Here is a 26379-nt window from a genome sequence, read left to right as displayed (position 1 = left end):
TCCATACGAAGTGCAAGATGTATGAGACAGGCGAAATACCATCAGACTTCAAGAAGAATGTAATAATCCCAATTCCAAAGAAAGCAACTTCTGATAGGTTTGAATATTACCGAACTATGAACTTACTACGTCAAGGTTACAAAACACTAACACGAATTCTGTGTAGAAGAATTAGAATACTGGTAGAAGACTACCTTGGGGAAGACCAATTTGGATTCTGGAGAAATGTAAGAACATGTGAGGCAATACTAACACTACAAATACTCTTTGAAGATAGGTATATAGCATTTGTAAACTCAGAGAAACATTTTCACAATACTGACTGGAATGCACTCTTTGAGATTCTGAAGGTAGCACAGGTTAGCTACAGGGAGTGAAAGGCTATTTACAACTTATACAGAAACCAGATGACATTTATAAGAGTCGATGGACGTGAAAGGGAAGCACTGGTTGAGACGGAAGTGAAATTTGAGCAAGCAGTAAAAGATAACAAAGAAAAATTTGGAGTAAGAATTAAAGTTCAGAGAAAAGAAATAAAAACTTTGAGGTTTGCCGATGACATTGTAATTCTGTCCAGGGTAGCAAAAGACTTGGAAGAGCAGCTGAATGGAATGGATACTGTTTTGAAAGGAGGATGTAAGATGAATATCGACAAAAGCAAAACAAGAGTAATGGCATGTCGCCGAATTAAATCAGATGATGCTAAGGAAATTGGCTTAGGAAACGAGACACTTACAGAACTAGATGGATTTTGCTATTTGGACGCCAAAATAACTGATATGGTCGAAGTATGGAGGATATTAAGTGTAGACTGGCATCGGCAAGAAAAGAATTTCTGAAGAAGAAAAATTTGTTAGCTAGTCTTTTCTGAAAGTATTTGTATCGAGTGTACCGACGTGTGGAAGTGAAACATGGACGACATACAATTTAGACAAGAGAGGAATAGAAACTTTTGAAATATGTTGCTAGAGAGGAATGCTGAAGATTAGATGGGAAGATCGCGTAGCCATTGAGGTACTCAACAGAACTGGGGTGACTAGAAATTTGTGGCACTACTTGACTAAAAGAAGGGTTCTGTTGACAGGGCACATTTTTAGACATCAAGGGATCGCTAATTTAGTTGTGATGCGGGAGGGCGGGGAGGGGGGGGGGTTGATTTGGTCGAAGATACTAAACAGCGAGGTCATCGGTCTCATCGGAGTAGGGAAGGAAGTCGGCCGTGCCCTTTCAAAGGAACAATCCCGGCATTTGCGTGAAGCAATTTAGGGAAATCGCGGAAAATCTCAATCAGGATAACCGGTCGCGGGACTGAACCGTCATCCTCTCGAATGCAAGTCCAGTGTGAAAATCACTGCGCCACCTCGCTCGGTGCCAAGTTAGCACCGGAGGAAATTAGCAGGGGTGAAAATCGTAGAGGAAGGCCATGAGATGAATATACTAAGCAGACTCAGAAGGATGTAGGTTATAATAGGTCTTCGAAGGTGAAGAGGCTTGCGCAGGATAGGGTAGCTTGGAGGACTGCATGAAACTAGTCGTCGGATTGAAGTCTACAACAAGAACATCGATAAACACGTCTGGCGTGTCAGAAGAGGTACAGAAGATACACATATATCAGTCTCATAGGGCATTACTCACATAAGAAGTGCTCAATATGTCCATCGTTTGTGAGATTGCAAACGTCAATAGGAGCTTCAAATTCATAGAAGCCTCTGACATGAACTGCCTGGTAAGGCGCGACAGTAACGTGCTTTCAAAATACGTTTATTGGGTTGCCTATCTAAAAGCGCGAACTTATACAGAATACATGATTTTCTGCATCTTTTGACATACCTGTCTCCTAGAGCGACTACTTTATGTCGCGTATCGCGAACCGGAACTTGGAGAGGTGCCCTAGCCACTGGTCTATATCATTTTTCTTTATGACTTGTAGTTTTCATGTAGTAGTCTTCTGAAACCGGAAGTGCTTACGACTACCCTCATATTTACTTAACATTTGGGGACTGGGTCCATTGACGACTAGGGGAGCTCACATCCGTTGGTCGTATTTTTTCCTAACAATAATGATATCTACAAATTGAGGTGGTTCGAACCACGCGAGGCAACCTGTGTTAGCGAAACATCATACTGCATCATAAAAGTACGAGGGCTATTCCGAAAGTAAGGTCTGATAGGTCGCGAAATGGAAACCACGGTAAAAATCAAAAATGTTTTATTTGCAACAGTTAGATACACCTTGCAGCTACTTATCTCCATAGTCGCCGACCCGACTTAGACGTGTATCGTAGCGTTGTACCAACTTTCCCATACCCTCGCTATAGAAGGCAGCCGCCAGTGCTCTCCGCCAATTCTCTACGCTGGCCTACGGCTCGTTGTCTTGTGCCGAAATGTTGTCTTCATAACCAGCGGTTCATGTGACCTGAGCTGAAACTCAGAGGGAGACAATTACGGGCTGTATTGTGGGTAATCTCACATTTCCATTTGAAAACGATGCAGGAGCATCTTCATTGCCCCTGCAGAATGCGGCTGAGAATTGTCTTGAAGACGAAACAGCACGACAGTTATGTAATGTTAGCTGCATAGCTTCAGGGGAAATTTCTCACCAGGCCCCCGTACTTGGCGGCAGACACTATTTTCTAGACATCTTTACGCACTCACTGCGAGCTCAGAAATGAGAAGAGCGACGTGATGCTAACTGGGGTTATACTAGAGACACTACCCAACACATCTGTGCAAAGCTTTATCGGATTTTCATAGTCGTTTCCATTTCGTGACCGATCGGACCTTACTTTCGGAATAGCCCTCGTAAATGCGCTGGTCACATGCTGCTTTATTAAAACTAATTACCAATTTCGGCTTTACAGCCACAATAAAATTTAACAATGAAAGCTGTATCACATAAGCATGCAGTCAACACATAATTTGTATTGCTTACGAGCCTGTATGCTGGTGCATAATGATGGGCGCACAGCCTAAACTGGTAATCAGTTTTAATAAAGCAGTTTGTAACGAAGACACCCACTTGTACAATCTAATGACTGTATACTTGACAAAATTGATCACTTTAAATTATATATTATCAATGGGGCGAACACTTGAAGTGAGAATTTCATTTCAAATAGTCTTTCGTGTCTACCCTTTCGAGGTCACACACTACCAGTTTTGATATCACAGCTCCTTCGGTTTGGGAGATACATTACCCAAGAAATCAGATTAACAATCCATTCAGAGTTATTTAAAGTGAGGTCGATTTGTTGCTCGTATAACTCGCTGTTGCTAAACTTTACAGTCGATCACCGCCTGACAATTTTTAAGGAAAGATGGGTTTTTAACCACTTGACGCTCCTGAAAGATTGATAAGTCTGCATCAGTATGCGTATCACCCTAACGCCTTGCATTCGTAGTTTATATTCAGTGGTTTAAGTACGTCCTCAATCACTATAGGGCAACTATAAGTGTTCTGAGAAATTTCGGTTATGTCCAGTATGACTCGGAACATTCTTAATTATTTTCTGTATTTCAACTATTGAGTATTATACTAAAAAAACTTCCATCGAAGTTTAATTATTACCAAAATATTCGTACCTTATTCCACATCTATCACATTCATCGAACGTACTCCATGAAAACACTTGGCAGATTTGTTGCTATAACGCAATTACACGTCTCGCACTCCTAACGCACACTATCAACCCATGTCAACGATTCCCAAACTCGTACTACTTAGTTACACTAATACATTTGAAATTATGTTTAAATACTGTGTGTTACATTCATGTGCAAAATGTGGTCTGTCCTTGTATCTAGAGAACAGGGTTAAAAAAGTAGCAAATAAATAAATAATAATAGCAATAAATAAGTAGGTACTTAGTGGTTCAAAGAGAACCACCGGTGGGAAGAAGTGTACAATTCCAAGCTGAGTTTACACAGTATGCTTACAGTAATAACAAAAATGATAATGTTCTAGAAATTTAGCGAAGCACATTTGAGGACAGCTTTTCACAACGTTGTGCATTTCAGAAAACTCTGTGATGGAAACCACGTGCGTAGAAACCAGACTGTAGTAACAGACATCAAAAGGGTCCAGTAAGTGAGAAGTCAGTGGGATGGAATTGTAGCCTATCATGCTATTCAGTCTGTACATTCAACACACAGTTAAGGAAGCAGAAAAAATTGGAAAGGGAATTACAGTTTAGGGAGAAGAAACATTGAAGTCTGGTGACGGTAATGCATTTCTGCAAAGAGGAAAAAGGAGTTGGAAGAGCAGGTGAATTGAGGGAATAGTGTCTCGAAGAGCCTTTCCAAGATGAACATCAACAAAAGTCAAACAAGGTTATGGACTGTTGTGAAATAAAACCCATGCGATTCTGTGGAAATCAGATAAGGAAATGAGACGTGGAAAGTAACAGACAAGTTTCGCTCTTTCAGTAGGCGATGGGAGATGTAATGAGTATTTAAAATGCAGACTGGCAACTCCAAGGAAAGCTTGTCTCAGAAGAGACATTTGTCGAAATTTTTGTAAATTTCAGTGTTAGAAAGACTTTTCTAAAAATATTTGTCGCCTATGAAGTCTCATATACAGATGCGACGAAAATGCTTACAATAATACTGACGAGCTTTTCCCGAAATTTACGGTTTTATTCGCTACTGAGCCCGTTTCGCTCCATTTTGGAGCATTGCAGACACTGCCGGAGGTTCGCCAAAATACTTTCAGTCTTAAACAGCTCTGCACACGTTTTCTTCTGAGCAGTGCTTAGCATAACGTTCGGCAATGAAACGCGGTTCTATCATGGCATCACTTTGCGGCAGCAACCGATTCGTGCATCGAAATTATGGTTTACATCATTTTCTACCACAGGCAGTTCTCTTGTTCATAAATAAGGATGATTTATGTGTCAGTCTTTTGATTATTTCGTGACAACTTTTACATTTTACTCACCGTGTAAAACTGGAAAGTAGACGATAAACAGTATAAGTAAGAGGAGGATGAGGGTTTTAGAAACGCGGTATTGCATAAGAATACTACAGATTAGAAGGATGTACCTAGTAAAGAATGAAGAGATATTGCATCCTATCAGGAGAAAAAGAGCTGCATTAAACTAATGGACTTGAAGAAAAAAAGTTCAGTAGCCTTTATCCTGAGAGAACAAGCAAATGTTTATTTGGTAATGATGGAAAGTGTGGAGAATAAAAGTTGTAGAGCTAGAGCAAGGTGCGACTACACTGAGCAGGTTCAAGCGATGTATGTTGCAGTAGTCACGCAGAGATGAAGAGGCTTGCACAGCATTAACCAGCTTAGAGAACTGCAACAAATCATATTTCACAATAAAGACCACAGCAACAACAACGGTATATCTCGCTTAGAAATCATGAACAGGATTTAAGAGAACTTCACAGACAAGTCTACAAACAGTATTTTATATCCTCGTGTTATATGCGAATGGGATAAGATAGGCATTGACTGATATTAGAGTGAAATTATTTCTTACTAGCTGGTCCCGCCCACGCTCTACTGTGGTTCAGTCTGATTGGATGGAAAAGAGAGAAAAGAGGAAGCATACGTTTCTGATATGTGGGGGAACTGGATCTACGTCCTAATCTCCTTCTTTCTCCTGTCTCTGTCCACCTCTTCCTCCCTTTCTCTTTACCCATAACCTCTTCCTCCCCCTCTTTCTGTCTATCATCTCCTCCCCCCTTTCTCTGTCTATCTTCCAGTCTCTCCATCTCCTCTCGCCCACTCTCTCCGTTCAGTTCGTCCTTCCCGCTATGTATGTCCATTTATTCCCACCCATCCCCATCTCCTCTTCCACCTTTCTCTGACGTTAAGCTTACTTTAGTTTTATAGTGAAACTCAGATTCTGTAGTAGTATTCTAATTATAAACTAATAACCCATAAAGACAACTTCTAATATATCAATAAATGTATAATATACATAAGGGAAAAGTTATTACCTAAAATTTCGAAGAGTTCTTGACCGAATTGACCAATAAGCACACACACACACACACACACACACACACACACATATATATATATATATATATATATATATATATATATATATATATATATAGGGTGTTACAAAAAGGTACGGCCAAACTTTCAGAAAACATTCCTCACACACAAATAAAGAAAAGATGTTATGTGGACATGTGTTCGGAAACGCTTAATTTCCATGTTAGAGCTCATTTTAGTTTCGTCAGTATGTACTGTACTTCCTCGATTCACCGCCATGATTTCATACGGGATACTCTACCTGTGCTGCTAGAACATGTGCCTTTACAAGTACGACACAACATGTGGTTCATGCGCGATGGAGCTCCTGCACATTTCAGTCGAAGTGTTCGTACGCTTCTCAACGACAGATTCGGTGACCGATGGATTGGTAGAGGCGGACCAATTCCATGGCCTCCACGCTCTCCTGACCTCAACCGTCTTGACTTTCATTTACGGGAGCATTTGAAAGCTCTTGTCTACGCAACTCCGGTACCAAATGTAGAGACTCTTCGTGCTCGTATTGTGGACGGCTGTGATACAATACGCCATTCTCCAGGGCTGCATCAGCGCATCAGGGATTCCATGCGACGGCGGGTGGATGCATGTATCCTCGCTAACGGAGGACATTTTGAACAGTTCCTGTAACAAAGTGTTTGAAGCCACGCTGGTACGTTCTGTTGCTGTGTGTTTCCATTCCATGATTAATGTGATTTGAAGAGAAGTAATAAAATGAGCTCTAACATGGAAAGTAAGCGTTTCCGGACCCATGTTCACATAACATATTTTCTTTCTTTGTGTGTGAGGAGTGTTTCCTGAAAGTTCGGCCGTACCTTTTTGTAACACCCTGTATATATATAAATTTCTATACTTGTATTAAAATAGTATCTAAAACATGGGCGTATCTGAGTGCAACGTTGCGTCAAAATTTAAAAGCAGTCGGTGAAGAACTTTCGGAGATTTATGTTTTTGTATAAACGAACATTTACATTTTTATTGATTATTTCTACAGAAACTATCGTTTGTCTATTAATCCTTTTAACACTTACATATTTCTCAATACGTGTATCAGTCTTTTCTCTCCTATTATTCGGCTTCTAGACATCTTAATTGCCTCCATAGGCAATGCACCCCTGAGGGTTAAATATTTGGCATCATACAATCAAAACGATTAAAACGTTTTCCCAGTATTTGCTTTAGCCTGGGGAGAATATGGCTCCTTTTTTTTCTTGCTACAGGTTTTTTACTCTCTTTATTCAATATTATTTTCAGAGTCTTCCATTCCTTACTTGCTGAAGGTTTGGTTTCTCCACATTGATTTCAATTTCATATGCATTCCACTCCTTCGTCAAAATATTTTTTTTTTAGAGAAACAGCAACCAGAGACAGTCGCACACACAAATGATGAAGCGGTTCGCGCACAGAAACATCATGTTTTAAGTGGTGTAACATACCAAATAAATTACCACTGAAACTTAAGCAATAAGTCATCGAATACCGTGTGGAAGTGTATTGCTTAGGTACGAGAGAGGTTAAGAGTTTACTGTGAACTACTACGTGATTTATCAGTATGAAGGCTACAGAACTCAAAATCAAAAATAGACACAAATAGAACTGCAATTCATGTTCCCAAGTGTATAAATTCTTTTACCTTCTTTATTAAAAAACGATCTTATTTTAACTTTTTTACCATTCGTTATGTTACATCCTTATGTCATTTGTTTTAAAACAGTCTATAATTACTCGTGATCGGTTTCGTGTTAAATTTTCAAGTCGTCTTCAGACATGTTGTTTGACTATATATCAGTAAAGTCAGAAACTTGCCCAGCACACAAACTATGTATTCCGTGCGGTTTAAAATTTAAATTAAAATTAGAACGTAGCCATTGGACGGCGTGAAGCATCTCTTCACACTTCCTGTGCAGAGTGCGTAATCGTACCAAGGTATGCTTTCTATCGGACTACGCCGTAACGATACTACAGAAGCGTACTTACCACAGTGAGATGGTATTTTTATAGTAGGTAGCACTGAGTTTCATTTAATTACTGACTTCATTTCATTCTATTTTGTATTAAATTCCTCCACACTAAGTTTTATGAGAAAGGGGTGATCAGTTTGCTAGATTATATCAAATTGTACTGTATTTCCGCAAATTCATTTTGTGAGAGTAGATGTGCACGCGATTCACGTGATAAGTTTGTAATTTTTGCCGATATTTTGAAGAGCAATATGTTCTTTGTTAGCAGCATTTTGTCCAATCATTTCAAGGTAGGTAATTTCCTTTATTGATGTTTTGCTTAAATGAGTTGAACATAGTGCACTGGCGTCTTGACGCATAGTGCTCACAAACGAAGTCATTCTGTTTAAGCTGTGCACTACGAATCAAGGCTGGCAGATGAATTTTGGCGCACTGTCTCTGCATGGTAGTTGGAATTTTTTGCTATCTACTATGTCGACGTGGGCTGCCGTTGGTAAAAATCAGGCTGTAACATCTAGTAACATTGCTTCAAGGAATAATATTCGTTTTACGTGAGAGAAATGAGGATGTGCTATGAATTGATTCTCATTCAGATACTTAACTATTGCTTTTATGTACTTGGGGAAACAGCCCTACCGGACTGTGGATCGCTACAAGTGTGAAACTAACACAGATTAGTAGCACAAGTTGCTTTCATCATTCTGTTTACTTACGAATTTGTCCTATACTGGAACATGCTGGTCCTTTACTGCTTGTCACGTTCATTAATATAAAAGAACGTGCTCTGTCAAACGTATGAAACACTTTACGCCTCAGTTTCAGTAAGTCTTTTATGGCCATTATAATTTTCCCTTTGTACGTCACTATAATTTCAGAGTTTGCTCTTCTGTACCTCTGAGACTGATTGATGCTTGAAAACAAACACACACACATTTCAGTAGGTAGAAGGAAGGAAACTGTGAAGCGACGTTGGGTACCAAAAGAAATTTTTTTATTAGCTGTGCTGTCGGCCGATTTCGACAATTACGTCTTTATGAAGCGCATGTGAATGAACATCACATGATCCATACCATAAGATGCGGCACAATACTGAAATTTGTATTTCATTACGTGTGGAACATAACTGAAATTTCTATTTCATTATGCGTCACATTCAATGCTCAGCCACGTGTGCTTGGTAACAACGTAATTGTCGAAATCGGCCGATTGCACTGCTAATAAAAAATATAAACAGTGCAGCTTACTACGGACCACGCTTTCCTTCATAAAACGAGGAATATGTTAATACAGATCATTTAGGAATGACGTACATGCACTGAAGAGCGAAAGGAACTGGTACTCTTGCCTAATATCGTGCAGATCCCTCGCGAGCAAGCACAAGTACTGCAACACGACATGGTGTGGACTCGACTGGCGTCTGAAGTAGTGCTAGAGGGAACTGACACCATACATGCTGCAGGGCTGTCCATAAATCCGTAAGAGTACGATGGGGTGCAGATCTCTTCTGAACAGCACGTTGCAAGGTATCCCAGATATGCTTAATAATGTTCTTGTCTGGAGAATATGGTGAACACCGGAAGTGTTTTAAACTCATAAGAGTGTTCCTGGAGCCACTTGGTAATAATTCTGGACGTATGGAGTGTCGCATTGTTGTGCTGGAATTGCCCAAGTCCGTCGGAATGCACAGTCGACATGAATGGATGCAGGTGATCAGACAGGGTGCTTAAGTACGTGTCACCTGTCAGAGTCGTATCTAGACGTATCGGGAGTCCCATATCACTCCAACTGCACACGCCCCACACCATTACCGAGCCTGCACCAACTTGCCTGTCGCCTGCTGACATTCAGGGTCCATGGGTTTATGAGGTCGTCTCCATACCCGTACACGTCCGTCCACTGGATACAATTTGAAACGAGACTCGTCCTACCAGGCAACATGTTTACAATCATCAACAGTCCAATGTCGGTGTTGACGGGCCTGCGCGAGGCGTAAAACTATGTGTCGTTTAGTCATCAGGGGTACACGAGTGGTCCTTCGGCTCCGAACGCCCATATCGATGATGTTTTGTTAAATGGTTCGTACGCTGACACTTGCTGATGGCCCAGCATTGAAATGTGCAGCAATTTGCGGAAGGGTTGCACTTCTGTCACGCTGAACGATTATCTTCATTCGTCGTTGGTCCCATTCATGCAAGATCTTTTCCGGCCGCAGCGATGTCGGAGATCTGATGTTTTACCAGATACCTGATGTTAACGGTACACTCGTTAAATGGGCTATGGGAAAATCCCCGTGTCATCACTGCCTCGAGGATGCTGTGTCCCATCGCTCGTGAACCGACTATAACACCACGTTCAAACTTACTTAAATCTTGATAACCTGCCATTGCAGCAGCACTAGCCGATCTAACAACTGCGCCAGACAATTTGTAAGTAGGCTGTTTAGGTGTAAGTAGGCTGTTTAGGTTTCTATGTTGGTAACGCCACGTAGCGCTGTGTATGAAAATCACTGACTGTGCTGTGTGCAGTCTGCGGCTGGTTGGCATTGTTGAAATATTCGCTATTGTAGTGTTGGGCAGTTGGATGTGAACAGCGCGTAGCGTTGCGCAGTTGGAGGTGAGCCGCCAGTAGTGGTGGATGTGGGGACAGAGATGGTGGAGTTTTGAGAGCGGATGCTCTGGACGTGTGTCCATCAGAGACACTAAATTTGTAAGACTGGATGTCATGAACCGATATATATATATATATATATATATATATATATATATATATATATATATATATATATATATATATATATATATAATGACTTTTGAACACTATTAAGGTAAATACATTGTTTGTTCTCTATCAAAAACTTTCATTTGCTGACTATGCCTATGAGTAGTTAGTGCCTTCAGTAGTTTGAATCTTTTATTTAGTTGACAGTATTGGCGCTCGATGTATTGCAGTAGTTCGAGTAACGAAGATTTTTGTGAGGTAAGTGATTCATGAAAGGTATAGGCTATTGTTAGTCAGGGCCATTCTTTTGTAGGGATTTTTGAAAGTCAGGTTGCGTTGCGCTAAAAATACTCGTATTATGTGTCAGTTTAGTGTTGATCAGAATAGGTAAAGAGCGAAATGTCTGAGTACGTTCAGTTCTGCTCTGCTGTTTGAAAAACAGATAATGTAAGCGGTTAATCAGCACAGTCATTCATAAATTTTTCTAAGGGGACGTTTCAACTTGATGTCTCATATAGGCGTTGCCAACCGCAGCGCCGTATTCTGTCACTTTACATACCTCTGTATTTGAATAAGCGTGCCTATACCAGTTTCTTTGGCGCTTCAGTGTAGCAAGTGCAGGGAAGCCAATAAAACTACGAAGAAATCGAAAAAGAAATCATTGTCACAAGTACTGATTCAGCATACAGAAAAATCGAAACAAGATTCTGTTAAATTAAAAGCAAAGGCGGCAACAGTAAGAATGCAAGATGAAGTCCGCAGTCAAACACAGACGGTAGAGTAGATAAATGGAAACAGCACATTGAAGCTCTCTACGAAGGGGAGTACCTGTATGATGTGTGTAAAGGGACAACTAAGTTCCTCATTAGCGTTCTTGGTCAGCGCAAAGGATACGCGGGTCGTAACAGGTAAGTGTAGCTGTTAAATATATTCTTGTTTGTGCATTATGTGATGTTTGTTTATCTGTTGTCTATAAACAGTGTCTTTTTTTCCTATGTTACATGAGCGATTCAGGATGGAATAGATGAAACGGCATACTTCACCCACACAGTCAACCGTAAGAGTATCCGGTCAGCCACGTCATGCAGTCAACGACCATAGAGAAGAAGTTGCCTCGCACGTCGGGCCAGTCTGTATCACGCTCTTAGCCGATATAATGTAACTTACGCCATGAGTAGTCATTACTTACGTTAGAAGGTTCATGAAGATAATGGAAACAAAATTATCAAGAAATGTGTAAAGTTCCTGTGAAGAGTTCCGACTTACCATTTGAAAAAATAAATAAATAAATAAATAAAATTTGTAGAAAAGTAAAGTCAGTTTCTTCTCCATACAGTCGACCAGTCGGCATTGAACAGGATCTTTGAATTTTGCCGCAGTACATTTATAGTGAAATTGGCTTTTATTACTGCAGTCTGTGACAATAGATTGCACCGGAATGTTTATTTGACTGATACTTTAATTTGGAAGCGACACAGTAAACAGTATTTGGAGAAGTTACTTAAGTTTGATAATTTCGATATTGTCTGTAAACACGAATAACGTGAACTCCAGTGACAGCGTAAACCGCCGATTCAGTCACGAAGAGAATCTCTGGAGAAGGGGGCTTACTAAATGTTTGTAAAACTGGATATTAATTAAGCCAAATGGATTTCAACAACATGTATAGTGAATGAAAATTAAAGAGAAGTAACATATATACACTGTTGTGCCACGATAACTTAAGATACCTCTACATACGCACATCATCTGATTTCGTTAATACTGTTGATGACTCGCTGTCGAGGTAGCCACAGCAACGAGAGACACACAGGTGAAAATTCGACATATCCGACTGAAAATAACATCTCCGTACTAAGTTGTCACGTTGATCTCTATATCTGTCCAAAAAGAAACTGCAATAATACCAAATCTGTGTAATTTAGATAAAAATTTCTGCCGAGCTAGTGGTCAGCGGTCTTATATAGATGTGTACTGCAATCGATAAGGTACTGCAATACGTCGTACGTACGTTCTGCTTGTTGTTGTTGTTGTGGTCTTCAGTCCTGAGACTGGTTTGATGCAGCTCTCCATGCTACTCTACCCTGTGCAAGCTTCGTCATCTCCCAGTAAGTACTGCAGCCTACATCCTTCTGAATCTCCTTAGTGTATTCATTTCTTGGTCTCCCTCTACGATTTTTACCCTCCACGCTGCCCTCCAATATTAAATTGGTGATCCCTTGATGCCTCAGAACATGTCGTACCAACCAATCCCTTCTTCTAGTCAAGTTGTGCCACAAACTCCTCTTCTCCCCAATTCTATTCAATACCTCCTCATTAGTTATGTGATCTACCCATCTAATCTTCAGCATTCTTCTGTAGCACCACATTTCAAAAGCTTCTATTCTCTTCTTGTCGAAACTATTTATCGTCCACGTTTCACTTCCATACATGTCTACACTCCATACAAATACTATCAGAAACGACTTCCTGACACTTAAATCTATACTCGCTGTTAACAAATTTCTCTTCTTCACAAAAGCTTTCCTTGCTATTACCAGTCTACATTTTATATCCTCTCTACTTCGACCACCATCAGTTATTTTGCTCCCCAAATAGCAAAACTCCTTTACTGCTTTAAGTGTCTCATTTCCCAATCTAATTCCCTCAGCATCGCACGATTTAATTCGACTACATTCCATTATCCTCGTTTTGCTTTTGTCGATGCTCATCTTATATCCTCCTTTCAAGACACTGTCCATTCCGTTCAACTGCTCTTCCAAGTGCTTTGCTGTCTCTGACAGAATTACAATGTCATCGGCGAACCTCAAGGTTTTTATTTCTTCTCCATGGACTTTAATACCTACTCCGAATTTTTCTTTTGTTTCCTTTACTGCTTGCTCAATATACAGATTGAACAACATCGGGGAGAGGGTACAACCCTGTCTCACTCCCTTCCCAACCACTGCTTCCCTTTCATGCCCCTCGACTTTTATAACTGCCATCTGGTTTCTCTACAAATTGTAAATAGCCTTTCGCTCTGGGTATTTTACCCCTGCCATCTTCAGAATTTGAAAGAGAGTATTCAAATCAACATTGTCAAAAGCTTTCTCTAAGTCTACAAATGCTAGAAACGTAGGTTTGCCTTTTCTGAATCTAGCTTCTGCTTATCATACTAATATTTATTCATATTGTCTCTACAGACATTCAGATAACTTTGATACTGTTTGTCATATTAAAACCGTTATTTCTTAGATAAATACGCTGTATAGAAGGTGTAGTATGTGTGAAACCCTGGTCATATGTAAAAGAGGGCTTGGAGGTCCTAATGACATCATGTTAAGTAAATAAACTGTCGAACCGACTCAAAGCTGCATAACAATTTTGGTACTTTTTTGGTGATAAAGGGTATAGACAAAAATATGTTTTATAAAAGATGTTGAGGGAGGCTTAAAATAGACTCTACTTTATGCTGTAGACGCCTGACAACCCCACTAGGTAAATATAGAGACGCCCTTTCTCTCAGACGTTCTTAGCGGCGGAAGTGAACCTGCATAACTCGAGCCGCGAGTCATGCGTGTTGGACGCCGTGTGTGCGCTGGCCGCGTGCACGCGCGGCTGCACACACACGGACGCAGCAGCGGAGACGGATGGAGAGGCAAACTGCCACCCGCCGCCGGCACTATCGCGCCCGCCCCCGCGCCGCCCCCGCCCCCTCTGCCAGCAGCCGAGTGCCCTCGTCGCTCACGCACAGCCGCCGCCGCAGCCGCCGCCCCGAGCAGATTCTGATTTATAGCGGGCGGGGGCGAATCAATCAATGGCAATGAAACGATTCAATTGTAACAAATGACGACGACAATCCTGTATGACGTATGGTCGCTGCTTCATCATGCACACTGCCGCCGCCGCCGCGGCCGCCGCGCTGGCCGGAGGCGGGCCGTGATGGATGGCTGGACGGCGCCGCCCCACCGCCCCCGCCGCACGCCGCGGTCCCCGGTTCGAGGCTCGGCGTGCGCGGCTGTCTTTATGCTAATACCGCTCGCCGCTGCCGCTCTGGCGAGCAGGCCTCACCAGGTGGCGGCAGCTTGGCGCTCGCCCCTGGGCGCTGCTCCAGCTGTTCCGCCCACCGCGTCCGACATACTCGCCGGACACATTATCTCAGCCGCTGTTTGCCAGCCACGGCACACAGCTTACTAATTCCGCAACCGTTTTCGCTCCAAGAGCGTCCCTAAAAGCAGCTATAATACGGATGACTAGCGAATTTGCACACTGCTGAAGAAGCTATCATCGTATTGTACCACCTTTTTTATTAACTTTAAGAGTTTCCACGTAGTTTTTACATCTACATCTACATACATACTCCGCAATCCACCATACGGTGCGTGGCGGGGGGTACCTCGTACCACAACTAGCATCTTCTCTCCCTGTTCCACTCCCAAACATAACGAGGGAAAAATGACTGCCTATATGCCTCTGTACGAGCCCTAATCTCTCTTGTCTTATCTTTGTGGTCTTTCCGCGAAATGTAAGTTGGTGGCAGTAAAATTGTACAGCAATGAGCCTCAAATGCTGGTTCTCTACATTTCCTCAGTAGCAATTCACGAAAAGAACGCCTCCTTTCCTCTAGAGACTACCACCCGAGTTCCTGAAGCATCTCCGTAACACTCGCGCGATTATCAAACCTACCAACAAATCTAGCAGCCCGCATCTGAATTGCTTCTATTTCCTCCCTGAATCCGACCTGATAGGGATCCCAAACGCTCGAGCAGTACTCAAGAATAGGTCGTATTAGTGTTTTATAAGCGGTCTCCTTTACAGATGGCCCACATCTTCCCAAAATTCCCATTACGTGCTTGTCCCACTTCATATCGCTCTGCAATGTTACGCCCAAATATTTAATCGACCTGACTGCGTCAAGTGCTACACTACTAATGGAGTATTAAAATATTACGGGATTCTTTTTCGTATTCATCTACATTAATTTACATTTATCTATATTTAGAGTTAGCTGTCATTCTTTACACCAATCACAAATCCTGTCAAAGTCATCTTGTATCCTCCTACAGTCGCTCAATGACGACACCTTCCCGTACACCACGGCATCATCAGCAAACAGCCGCACGTTGCTATCTACCCTATCCAAAATATCATTTATGTAGATAGAAAACAACAGCGGACCTACCACACTTCCCTGGGGCACTCCAGATGTTACTCTCACTTCCGATGAACACTCACTATCGAGGAGAACGTACTGGGTTCCTTACTTAGGTATAAATAATAATAGTTAGTGTTCAAGAACCGTGGCTGAGATTATGTAAGAGCAAGGAGAACCTAAATCGCAGAAACACAATACAAACTACGTCACGAAGTGACGAGAAAGTTTTTTCACACTTGATATTCATGGGTTCGGTAAAAAGTAGTGGAAACACCGTTATAATTCGTACCAGAATTTATTGACATACGTTCACCGTATTACATGTCCTCAATTTAATCGTCCCTGCATGTCTATCACCTTCCCTCACACACGTGGAAAGCGTCGTACACTGTCAGCGCGTCCACCTATGCCGGTGTCTGGCAAGGGCCGCCCAATATGGCGCGGATAAAGTGTTCTGTTGTAGCATGTGCCACGAAGACGTTGCTTCGTTTTCGCTAGTAGTTCGTATACGCACGGACTCAAATCAGGTGATTATGGTGGATGTTCCAGTACCTCCCAACCCCACGGACGCAGGGAGTCCTGCACGGGGTTCATCATGTGGCACCGTGCATTGTCATGTAGGATGAAGGATAAAGTGCTGGAAGGAAACATCAGTGTACGCACCAATCATCTGCCACTTCAGTCTTGGTCCACGCAGATGGTTCATGTTTCCTAAACATACTTTTAGAGCGCTTGAACTGACTTCGCTCACTTTCTGGTGGTACCTACGACTGACTCCGACTCAGCCGTTGCCTCCCACTGCTGTACTTCCAGTGACCCTCCGCTATCAGCTGCAGACAGCGTGCATACCATGTGACGCACATCCTTCATATTACGGCAGTGTGGCCACAACTTTTTCTCCAACCCACATATAAGTGACGAAACGATGTAGACGCTATCATTAGCAGTCGCATTCCCTTGCTGATTTGATTCTGACAGCTGTTCGTTGCTGAATCAATGTAACTGTATGATGAAAATATAAGTGAAAGCAAAGTGTTATTCAACGTAATCTAACTTATTTACGCAATCTCAGCCACAACTTAATTTCAAAAGTGTTGTGAAATAAGTGCCACATGTTGAATACGAGGTCCTTATGGAAGAGTTCTGAGTCGGCTTCACATAAATTTAACCATGCTGTATACTCGTATATAGAGGACCTATACAAGGGTGATGTTCTTGAGGAGAATATTGTGGAAAGGGAAGAGGATGTAGATGAAGATGAAATGGGAGATATGATAATGCGTGAAGAGTTTGACAGAGCACTAAAAGACCTGAGTCGAAACAAGGCTCCGGGAGTAGACAACATTCCATTAGAACCACTGACGGCCTTGGGCGAGCCAATCCTGACAAAACTCTACCATCTGGTGAACAAGATGTATGAGACAGGCGAAATACCCTCATACTTCAAGAAGAATATAATAATTCCAATCCCAAAGCAAGCGGATGTCGACAGTTGTGAAAATTGCCGAACAATCAGTTTAATAAGTCACTGCTGCAAAATACTAACGCGAATTCTTTACAGACGAATGGAAAAACTAGTAGAAGCCGACCTCGGGGAAGATCAGTTGGGATTCCGTAGAAGGAACACGCGAGGTAATACTGACCCAACGACTAATCTTATAGGATAAGTTAAGAAAAGGCAAACCTACGTTTCTAGAGTTTATAGCCTAAGACAGAGCATTTGACAATACTGACTGGAATACTCTCTTTCAAATTCTGAAGGTGGCAGGGGTAAAATACACGGATCGAAAGGCCATTTACAATTTGTACAGAAACCAGATGGCAGTTATAAGAGTCGAGGGGTATGAAGGGAAGCAATGGTTGAGAAGGGAGTGAGACAGGGTTGTACCCTGTCCCCGACGTTATTCAATTTGTATATTGAGCAAGCAGTAAAGGAAACAAAAGAAAAATTTGGAGTAGGAATTAAAAATCCATGGAGAAGAAATAAAAACCTTAAGGTTTGTCGACGAGATTGTAATTCTGTCAGAGACAGCAAAGGACCTGGAAGAGCAGCTGAACGGAATGGACAGTGTCTTGAAAGGAGGATATAAACTAAACATCAACAAAAGCAAAACGAGAATGTAGTCGAATCAAATCAAGTGATGTTGAGGGAATTAGATTAGGAAACGACACACTTACAGTAGAAGATGAGTTTTGCTATTTGGGGGCAAAATATTTGATGATGGTCAAAGTACAGAGGATATAAAATGTAGACTGGCAATGGCAAGGAAAGCGTTTCTGAAGAAGAGAAATTTGTTAACATCGAGTATAGATCAATGTGTCAGGAAGTTTTTCCTGCAAGCATTTGTAGGGACTGTAGCCATGTATGGAAGTGAAACATGGAGGATAAACAGTTTAGACAAGAAGGGAATAGAAAGTTTCGAAATGTGGTGCTACAGAAGAAGACTGAAGATTAGATGGGTAGATCACGTAACTAAAGAGGAGGTACTGAATAGAATTGGGGGGGAGGGGGGAAGAGGAATTTGTGGCACTACTTGACTATAAGAAGGGATCGGTTGGTATGACACATTGTGAGGCATCAAGGGATCACCAATTTAATATTGGAGACATGCGTGGAGGACAAAAATCGTAGAGGAAAGCCTAAGAGATGAATAAAGTAAACAGATTCAGGAGGAGGTAGGTTGCAGCAATTATTCAGACATGAAGGGGTTTGAACGGGATAGAGTAGCATGGAGAGCAGCATCAAACCAGTCTCTGGACTGAAGACCACAACTAAAACATTTCCGAAAAGCAATCTGAGTTTTTGGACTTTATGTAAAGAAGTTCGATGATTTTCCTGGTAGGTGGGACGGTCAAACATTTTCCGTGACCTTATTCAGGTTCTGCAAGCCGAAATCACAGAGCTTTGGTCTGAAGTAGACCTGCTTTCTGAACAACATTTATTAACATAAATTATGAAATATTGCAATGCCTTATCTCATTAGAATTTCATACGAAAAAAACTTTGTTGATAACAATTTATGAACCGAAGTATAGAACGATCGCAATCTGGCTTCGTGTCGAGCTTCATTGTTATAGCTAAATAAAAGTGATCATAATCTCCCACAAAGTAAAATATTTAAGAGTGAGTGGCACAATATGAAAGAGATTTTTGTTTAATTTTTCTTTAATTATAGTATTATTGTACAGCAATAGCCGAATAAAAACATACCGTTACAAGACATTATCGCTCAACAATCTGTAACCCTCCTCACGTTTCAGTTTAGTAGCTTCCAGGGCCAGAATCGATGCACTTCTACACGAGCGACTATTTTGTCCCTGCGACAGGTACATACTGTGCGCACAACAAAACCTGACACTTTTCTGGGAGCGAACAAACCTGTGCAAGTCGGATGACTTCGGGCCGGGGCGGAACGTTTCCACCCATTGCCAACCATAGCCACTAAACAATACAACATGCTGTTGCGTTGTACTCAAGATCTACACACACCGTAACATTGAGTGAGCACTGTGAACTCAGTGTTGATTCTAGTCTACGTGCTACTTGCTCTTGCAGAAAGAGGATGCGCTTGTTCCCGCGATATCTCTCCTCTCCCGCCCGCAGTAGCCTATAAGCTAGGCGATGATCGCGTGCCTACACTCCCAGCATCCCTTGCAATTGAGCCAGGATATAATGGTGCGCAAAGCGTAATCTTCGGCCGCAGGGCTTAAATCCAGTTCGCCACCAGCAGTGGACATGGCGAACCACTCGCTCAGAGCGAGGCGCCCCACTGGTTAGCACACTGGCCTCGCATTCTGGAGGAAGACGGTTCAAAACCGCGTCCGGCCATCCTGATTTAAATTTTTCGTCATTTCCCTAAATCACTTCAGGCAAATGCTTGGATGGTTCCTATTAAACTGCACGGCCGACTTCCTTCGCCATCCTTCGCTAATCCGATGGGACTGATGACCTCGCTGATTGGTCCGCTCCCCCAAATCAACCAACCAACAAGAGAACCACTCGTGATGGCGAAACTTCAGTAAAATCATTAATGTCAAAGATATCGAGACGAAAGGCAGTACATCAGCATGTTGGTCATCGAAGGCTCAGCAGGACTCTCTGCCACATACATAATTTGATCCTTACAGTTCGGACAATACATCAAATACAGATTCCTTAGAACAAGATGATCTTTCTTTTAACTTCTTCTTTCGAAACTCGTCTTCTTCTTCTTCTTGCGTTACGGCCTCTGTAGGACCACGGGTAGCCCCTTCGTGGGCTGCATTTTCCTCTTCTTCTCCCAGAATCTCTTCATTCTTTCTCTTCTTCTCTCCCGCTCTTCTTCCGAGATGTTCAGTTTCCGTTTCTCCTGTCGGCTCCACTGGTGACACTCTAATCTTTTCCTGTATTCTTGTCTGTCATTGATCTCCGGCATATTGCTCGGTGTATATTTGTTCCTCCAATTTTCCTTTCCTTCGACCTTGATCCCCAATTCCAACCAGTCCTTCCGAAGTTCAACAATCCACTTGGTTCCTGTATTTCCCCTTGTCCTCCCTGTTGTTTCCCACACTCTCTTCGTCATTCTGTCCATACTCAGCCTAAATACATGTCTTGTTCTAGGCGATCCTCAGTCCCACCTTTCTGGCTGCCTTACTTAAGTTGTCGAGTTGTGTCTTTGCGTCTTCTTACGTCCCACTTACTATTGCTACGTCATCTGCGAAGGCTAGGCAGTCCACTTGAGCCCTGTTGTCATTTTTGTCCCCTACATGGGGGTTTGGTATTCCCATTTCCTCATTTATTGCTCTCCACTGACTGATCACTTCGTCCAGTGCTATACTGAACAACAATGGTGACAATCCACCTCCCTATTTAACACCAGTCTTGATCTCAAATTCTGTTGTCATTTTTGTCCCCTACATGGGGCTTTGGTATTCCCATTTCCTCATTTATTGCTCTCCACTGACTGATCACTTCGTCCAGTGCTATACTGAACAACAATGGTGACAATCCATCTCCCTATTTAACCCCAGTCTTGATCTCAAATTCTTCTGACAGTGCTTCGAGACTCGTCTTACTAACACCTAGAACCTCCGTACCGGTAGCTGCGCGGTCAGCACGATGGATTGCATGAAGTGACACGTGTTCGATTCCCGCCAGAGTCTGAGATTTTCTCCTCTCATGGACTGGCTGTTGTGTATCCTTACATTCGTAGCGTAGGAATTGACATTGCTATTGAGATGGACAACGCCCGAAAGCTAGTAACATGAAAAAATGATTAAATAGAAAAGTTCCTAGTACCTACAAATGACGGCAGGTATCCAAGTTATAAGTCAAAAATTTCACTTGCTACATGAACTAACACGTAAATATGTTTCACTCATCCAAATAGCATGAGCCAAGAAGAGATTGTTAAGTGCTGTTTCCGCAGCTAAATAACTAATGTGGTAAGAATACCTAGTACTAACGGGCAAACAGAACGTATATAGATTGTAAACCAGGGGAGAGCAAATGGGCTTTTTGGGGCGCGGGTGCCGTCGTGTGCCCACGCTGCCCGTCCGTGGTTGCTGTCAACCAGCAGTTCCACCTCCACCGTCCGCCTGGTTAGATGGGTGGTAGCGTCCTTGTCTCCCGTGCAAGCGGGCCCGGGTTCGATTCCCCGCCGGGCTGGAGATTTTCTCCTCTTGTGGACTGGGTGTTGTGTTGTCCTCCTAATCGTTCCATGCTCATCACCGGCGCGCAAGTCGTCCAACGAAATAAGAGTTGCACTTGATGGCTGAACTTTCCCGAATGGGACCTCCCGGCCAACGATGCCATATGATCATTTCCATTTTTTCCCTTCCACTTCTCTTCTAACACTACCCGATTGTTACAAATGTCCCCGCTTCATGACGACCCAGTTTATTTAGTGACGTTAGCGTTGTCAATGTCGAAGTTTTTGGCGTTCACAGCAGAGAAAAATTAGTAAGAGGAAAATGGCTGAGAAGCAGTTAAAATCCTCAAAACGAAAATCGGTCTAATCTTTACGCTTCAGTCCACAGTGGGAAGACGAATATTTTTTATTGAGACACAAAGAGGCCCTCAGTGTTTAATCTATTTCATCGGCGTGGAAAAAGTACAATGGGGAGCGATGTTTTCAACTCCTTCGTGAGACATTCGTGATCACTTTGCATACTGAGGAAAGGAAGGCCGAACTTCTAGAGCTAAAACGGGAAAGAGAAAGAATTCCGCCCCCATTAGCTGAGTTGTCAGCGCGGCGGCCGAACTTCCCCGAATTGGGGACTCCCAGCCCACGATGCCGTACGTTCATTTCCAAGAGAGAAAGAAGGGAATTCGTATAAACATGTCATTTCTTGAAAACATTATTATTATTATTATTTATAAAGAATTACGTGGTTTACACCCCGATTTTACCGCCTACTTGTAACTTATCTACAGGAAGAGAACCATGCCATCCACAATGACGGTACAATGAGAGACCCTAAAATAGTCAAAATATTCCGTCCCCTTAGCGATAGAGAATTTCTTAAAGAGTGTTTTCTTGTTGCCACAACAATCTTGTGTCCAGAGACTCTTCCGCCCTCGGAATCAAGTCCTCTTTCACGGAGGACATTTTGGAGGTGCATCGAAGAAATGGCAAACGACATGGAAACACAACGGAATACATGGAAAAAAGGATCCTTTATTGTACGATTATATGATAGCGGAACAAACATTGGTAGCAGTTACTTCTGTAAAATATCTGGGAGTATGCGTGCGGAACGATTTGAAGTGGAATGATCATATAAAATTAATTGTTAGTAAGGCGGGTGCCAGGTTGAGATTCATTGGGAGAGTCCTTAGAAAATGTAGTCCATCAACAAAGGAGGTGGCTTACAAAACACTCGTTCGATCTATATTTGAGTATTGCTCATCAGTGTGGGACCCGTACCAGGTCGGGTTGACAGAGGAGATAGAGAAGATCGAAAGAAAAGAAGAGCGGCGCGTTTCGTCACAGGGTTATTTGGTAAGCGTGATAGCGTTACGGTGATGTTTAGCAAACTCATGTGGCAGACTCTGCAAGAGAGGCGCTCTGCATCGGGGTGTAGCTTGCTGTCCAGGTGTCGAGAGGGTGCGTTTCCGGATGAGGTATCAAATATATTCCTTCCCCCTACTTATACCTCCCGAGGAGATCACGAATGTAAAATTAGAGAGATTGAAGCGCGCACGGAGGCTTTCCGGCAGTCGTTCTTCCCGCGAACCATACGCGACTGGAACAGGAAAGGGAGGTAACGACAGTGGCAAGAAAAGTGCCCTCCGCCACACACCGTTGGGTGGCTTGCGGAGTATAAATGTAGATGTAGATGTAGAAAGATGAGACTAAATATTAATTTTCCTCTTTGCGTTTGTATGAAAGCAAGGATGTAACGGATGGGGCTGAGATTGCTGTTTTTGTGAGAGGTGTTGATACTGAGTTCAGATTGATGGACGATCTCCTCGGTTAAGTGCCAATGCGCGATACTAGTACGGCCGCTGACATATATCCTTACTTAGGAAACATTATTCACAAAATGAACTTTGTTGGGAAAAACTTCCGTTGACGGCAACAGATGAAGCGAGTGTAATGACTGGTCAAGACTCTGGTGTTGTTGTTTTGATAAGGATCGATGTGAAAATAGAACTTAACACTTCTTAGTAAGATTCCATGCATTAATTTAATAGCTGTTTTAATAGAAAGGAGCGTGGTCTTTGGCACTTTATGTCGGAGTTGTATCAGTGATCGGGAAATTTGGTATTTTATTCTATTTTTCTTGATTCCTGTTTCGTCCCATCTCCTCTACCACGACCCATTATCTGCTGAACTGAACGACAGAATCTGAAACATGTGCTGTTGCTTGTGGTTGCTGTCAAACTATGCAGCGTGTTGTATGCAGTGTATTACTTGGCGGCACTGCAATACTGATTATGACATTACGCACTGAGAATTTCTTTCTTTGTCACTATATTGTTCTTGCATCGAACTGCAGACAGTCAACCGCTTTTCTATCGTCTGCTGGTTTCGTCTGAACGTGTGTACCTGCCTCCAGGTTTTCGAACGAAGCTGCAACGATATACTCACACTCAGAAGAAAGTAGAACATGAAATACGATCTGGTCCCATAGAGATAAAACACCAAAACTAAATTTCACTCACATGCAAACATAGGAAAACACCTTCGATGTTCTACAACCTAATAATTGACATGTAAAGCCTTATGTGACGGGCTCACGAGTAAAACCAAGCACAATAGCGTAAATTCAATTTGCTTTTCTTCACGACGGAGTTGTTATAACGTAGAAGTTAAAGCTTTTTTTTTTTTCGATGACATTTTTTTGTAACACAGGAGTGATATTCAAGGATACTTACATTGACTGCAACAGATGGAGCTCTGGCAAAGATTGGTCAAATACTATCAATATCTTGTACTGTGTTGTAAGCATTCATTGCATTGTCGTACTGTAATACTGTAATAATTATGACAACGCAAAAAATACAAAAGTGACTACAAACTAGCCCGCATCTCGTGGTCGTGCGGTAGCGTTCTCGCTTGCCACGCCCGGGTTCCCGGGTTCGATTCCCGGCGGGGTCAGGGATTTTCTCTGCCTCGTGATGGCTGGGTGTTGTGTGCTGTCCTTAGGTTAGTTAGGTTTAAGTAGTTCTAAGTTCTAGGGGACTCATGACCAAAGATGTTAAGTCCCATAGTGCTCAGAGCCATTTGAACCATTTTTTGGACTACAAACTCGAACATCAGCTGACGATCGTGTATTATCGACAGTCTTCAGTACCGTTCGCGAGTGAGAGAATGCAAGCTGCTCTCGCATCGTGACCGCACGGCGATACAAATGCCCACGGCGCCCGTAGGCAGCTCACGCGCCCAGTCATGGGGTAAACCTCATCTGTTCAAACGCACCACAGTGGCGTAGAGGAGGTCGAACGAGCAATGTGATACACACTCAGGTGACAAAGCCATGGGATATCGATATGCACATATACAGACGGTGGTGCTATCGCGTAGACAAGGAATAAAGGGGCAGTGCATTGGCGTAGCTGCCGTTTGTACTCAGGTCATACATGTGAAAAGGTTTCCGACGTAATTATGGGCACACGACGGAAAGTAACAGACCTTGGACGCGGAAAAGCAGCTGGAGCTAGACGCATGGGACATTCCGTTTCGGATATCGTTAGGGAATTCAGTATTCCGAGATGCACAGTGTCAAGTGTGTGCCGAGGATACCAAATTTCAAGCATTACCTCTCACCACGGACAACGCAGTGGCTCAACACCTTCTCTTAACGATCGAAAACAGCGGCATTTGCGTATAGTTGTTAGTGCTAAGACACAGTCAGCACTGCGTGAAATAATCGCAGAAATCTATGTTGGACGTACGACGAACGTATCCGTTAGGACACGGCGGATAAATCTGGCGTTAAGGGGCTCCGGAACGCCCTATACTTGCAATGTTAAAATAACGCTTATAAATTACATCTTTCCTCACAAAGTATTTGAGGTAGGAAGTTGAACTTTTTACACATTATTTATTGGAATATGGGCTACAACTTAACACAGGGATTTTACAAAATTTTAGTTCAGTTATTAAAGATGATTTTTTTTCAATTGTAATGAAAATTCACAACATTTTTTTGCAATTTTTTATTTATATATTCAAAAATATACAGTTTTTTTGGAAAAAGGCTGTTTTAAATTATGCAGAAGGTACTGTGTAACATTTACTGAAAGTTTGAAACAAATATGTTTGGAAGATCCTTAGAAAACATGTAATTAGAATGAGAAAATAAAAGTTTTGGGAATCGAGCGACAAAGATTGGATTAACTTTTTAGTGCATTCCAGGTCCATAGGATGGATTATCTTCATCCTCTGCAAACTCCTCCTCCAGCTTCCTCTTGTTCCTCCTCCTGTTTACTCTTGCTTGTATTTCTAGACTCTTTACAGCCCTGTCTGCAGCCCGAAGGCGTTCCTTGTCTAAAGCAAGCATCGCTCGTACCATGTTAGAACCTATCTTCATTCCCATATTTCTAAATACCTTGCACCTTACAATGTTGCCATCATTGAAAGTCGCAACAGCATCATACACACCAAAGTGAAGTGTTTCTATTCCAACAAATACAGTCTTGGGGATTCTCGACCATATAACACTATTTACACTTTCATTGGGGTTTTGAGTTTTTCCGTGAATACACTTTTTCAACAGTTCAGGTGTTGCTAAGTCTCTGAAAATAGGTTTTATCACCAACATTATTGCATGAGGCAGACTATGCTTATGAGTGTACACTTCACCAGTTAGCAATCCTTTGTTATATTTACACCAACTGTCTTCTTCTTTGGGACACAAGCTATGTTGGGGATTTTCATCGTCTTTATTGTTTACAGTAATAACACATACCTTTGGCTTTCCAACATTTCTCCTTTTCTTAAAAGCCTTCAGAGAATTTCTAATAACTTTACTTTTACTCATTATTATACTTCAACAAAACAGAGACTCAAGAAACAGAATTAATTACTAATATTTTCGGGGTAACGACAGAGTAAATAAACATGAAA

The sequence above is a fragment of the Schistocerca nitens genome, chromosome 9 (genome assembly GCF_023898315.1).
Source record: "Schistocerca nitens isolate TAMUIC-IGC-003100 chromosome 9, iqSchNite1.1, whole genome shotgun sequence".
NCBI lineage: Eukaryota > Metazoa > Arthropoda > Insecta > Orthoptera > Acrididae > Schistocerca > Schistocerca nitens.
Note: the sequence above shows the minus strand (reverse complement) of the source record.